Raw genomic sequence first — 3,593 nt, forward strand, 5'->3', positions numbered from 1 at the left:
GGACTCCGAGATCACGACCTGAGCCGAAGGCAGTCGCTTAACCGACTGAGCCACCCAGGCGCCCTACGTGTCTGTTTCTGATAGAGTCCCTGCCTGTCATTTGTTGAAAAATACCTAACCTTCATTACTGTTCATCTACTCATTATCCCTCTCCCTGTTTTGAGAATTTTGATGGGATACTAATGAGAAAATATTCTTAAATAAAAAATGTCCCTCTGTGTAATTTCCCTTCAGTCTGAGTGCTTCAATAAGCAAATTTGAATGCCCTGAACATGTGTTGAATTAGGTTGATTTTTAATTGAAACACACTCAAATATACGTGAAGATAGATAATTTTTCATGAAAATCAGTACTAAGGTAAGCTATCACTTGCCGGTGTGCAGGCTTGGAATTGCAAGTCACAGCTCTGTTGTTCTTCAAGACTTTAAAGCAGGTTTGTACCTTTTAAGGTATCTGGAGAAAGAAGTATTTCCCTATTACTCTCCTTAAAAAGGTCTCAGAATAACTCAACATATTATAGACAGAGCAAATCCCTTGCTTTAATAGAAGCTTAATAATTTTAATTATTAAAAAAATTCAAAAGCAAGGAACTAACATTTACTAGGAGCCTGCTCTCTGTAAACCATGGTATGGATGCCGGTGATAACACTTATTTAAAAAGTGAAATCTGTTATTTCATGAAGTTTTGGTGTGAGGGAACTCAATATTGTGCTAAGAAGTTCCCATCCTGGGGTAAGTGCATTTTGGGCAATAAAAAATGAAGGAAATATAAGTATATATCATATAATTCAGAAAAAACGATATGTCGCTTCTTGCTTTATAAAGACTTTTCAGCACCTTGAATTTAGTAATGAGAAATGTCTGGCTCTGTGTACAATGAAAGGTAAAAGATTCAGTTGGTCATATTTGTAACTGTGCTGCCCGCCACCCTGTCTCCTAGTGAACTAGGTGCTTCCCTGAATCTTCCACTTTTCATACAGCTGCTTTAGTGCCATATGGAAATGGTCTCAAACAGGATATTATTGATATGTTGGAGAAGGCAGGAATATGGACAGAAAAAGAGGTCCTGTAAACCTGAAGGAAGAAAAAACTCTTCTCTAAATACAAGCTAGACTCTAAGAACTAATTAGGGAGAATATAATGAAGAAAAACCCCAAGAAAGAGGGGAAGAAGGAGAAAGTGATTGATGACACAGGTTATATTAAAGTACCCAACAAATTAATTCCTAATAATGGACTGCACATTCTTCATTGATCTCACTAGATCTTGTTCTAAATCTCTAGTGATTTATTTCTTTGTTAGATTTCCTTTACTGATTATCTTGCAAAGTTCCTATTAGTAAGAAGACAAATACAGAGTCTGATATGTTATATAAACTTTCTAACACTCCATAGCTATTTCTCTCTTGTGATTTGAATTCCACTTGATATTGATTAAGACTCCTTGTTTTATAAAACTTTACTGGATCTTGAGGAAAACAAAACAAAGACAGGACTACCCATTAAATTTAGACAAAATAAAAGACGCTAGGCCTTCTGATCATCTATTTAGCCTCTACACTTCAGAATCTCAGGAGTACAGAGGGAGCCTAATTTGTTTTCCCATACTTGCTTTTTCCTCTTGAATACTCCTATTAGTGACCTGCTTATGGTGACAGAACCAAAAACAGGGCATGAAATCTGACAAGTATGAATGTACTTGATGGGATCCATTTTGCAGTCACTGGTGCAGATAATATCTTTGAGCATCTAATACTATCAGGCATTACACCAGAAAATCTGAATAATGTATTTGTTATATTATTATTGGTTCATCCTTAAAAAGATTAGAAAAAATCTACACTCACTACCTATCAGAGATATCTTTCTATGTAAAGTTGGCAAATTCCATTTAAACTCAATAAACTGAGGGTTTTAGAGGGGAGGGGGTGGGGGGATGGGTTAGTCCAGTGATGGGTATTAAGGAGGGCACGTATGGAGCACTGGGTGTTATATGCAAACAACGAATCATGGAACACTACATCAAAAACTAATGATGTAATGTATGGTGACTAACATAATAAAATTAAATTAAAAAAATAAAAAAAATAAAAAAATAATTTTTAACCTTAAATGTTAAAGTTATACATTAAATAGTTCAGATTAAATTTTGCTAGGATCCAACTTTTAAAAAATAAAGTAAGAAAAGAAATAAAATTGCATAGCTATGAAAAAAATTTTTCCTGGAGCTTGAAGAATTGTCTGGTGGATATTTTTCATTTTACTTCAAGTTAGGATACATTAAAGTTTAGGGTATTTAAAATTCTCAGAAATGGGAATTTCAATTGAAGATAGCAGAATGTAATTTTCTAATCCAATCTCTTTCCTTGAAATTTACCAATATTATCAGAAAATAAAAATTATAGGAAAATATTTATCCTCAATGGAACAAGGACATATCCACAACTCAAATAATAAACTGTGATTCAAATATCATCAAATATAGACCAAAATAAATGAAAGAGCTGATAAAGTTGACATATAACTCCTTTCAAAAGCTTCAGTAGGTTGGAGCGCCTGTGTGGTTCAGTCGTTAAGCGTCTGCCTTCGGTCATGGTCCCAGGGTCCTGGGATCGAGCCCCATATCGAGCCCCACATCGGGCTCCTTGCTTGGTGGAAGCCTGCTTCTCCCCCTCCCACCCCCCCTGCTTGTGTTCTTTCTCTAGATGTTTTTCTCTCTGTCAAATAAATAAATAAAATCTTAACAAAAAAAAAAGCTTCAGTAGGTCACCTTGGTCCCTAAAAGTAAGAACACAATCTGAGCACATGAGTATATCATGGGATATGAGAAAATTGTTCCCATAAAAGAGAAACCACATGCCTATGGCTATGTTCATTGTTTATGACTTAGTTTTATCCTAGCCTCAGTAAGCCACTGGGTGAGGGAGAAGGGAAGGTAAAGAAGGAAATAGACATTTCTAATAAAACATAGTAGATTGAATGCATGCATTTGTATTTGCTCCCTCCTGGAGCCCCATTAAATGATACAGGTTTTTTGAAAAGGTATATATGTTATAAAAAATTGGAATAGAGACAATAATGAATAAAATGTTAACAAATGGGGAAAGTGAAAGCAGGTGGCAGAATGGTAATTAACTAAGCATGGGGAAGATGAAATCTGTGTGCCCGAACAGAAGGATGCCAATAAAGATTTAAGCTGCGGAAACCTTAGAAAGATTCAGGAATTGCAGGCAGTTAGTACCTCAGAAGGTAGGAGTGGGTTAGGCTGAAAAGATGAGGTCTGGTTGAAATCTTTAGGATGAGGTTTCTTTCTGTTGAAATTATTAGAGGTACCGTAACTTGCAAGATACTAGGTACAATGGAGGTCTGGAATGAGGACTTTCCTAAAACTGAAAGTTCTAGAGAAAGCTCAATATTGAAGAGATCCCCAGTATTACTCCTTTGCTCTGCTTCTGGTAACAGATATATTTCCACTAGGCAGAAAATTGGATTGAGTTTTCTCTAGACCAGTGGTTCCTTTTTTATTTATTTATTTATTTATTTTTATTATTATTATGTTATGTTAATCACCATACATTACATCATTAGTTTCTG

This window comes from Leptonychotes weddellii, chromosome 8 (assembly GCF_054177405.1).
Source record: "Leptonychotes weddellii isolate Sample4059 chromosome 8, ASM5417740v2, whole genome shotgun sequence".
NCBI classification, from domain to species: domain Eukaryota; kingdom Metazoa; phylum Chordata; class Mammalia; order Carnivora; family Phocidae; genus Leptonychotes; species Leptonychotes weddellii.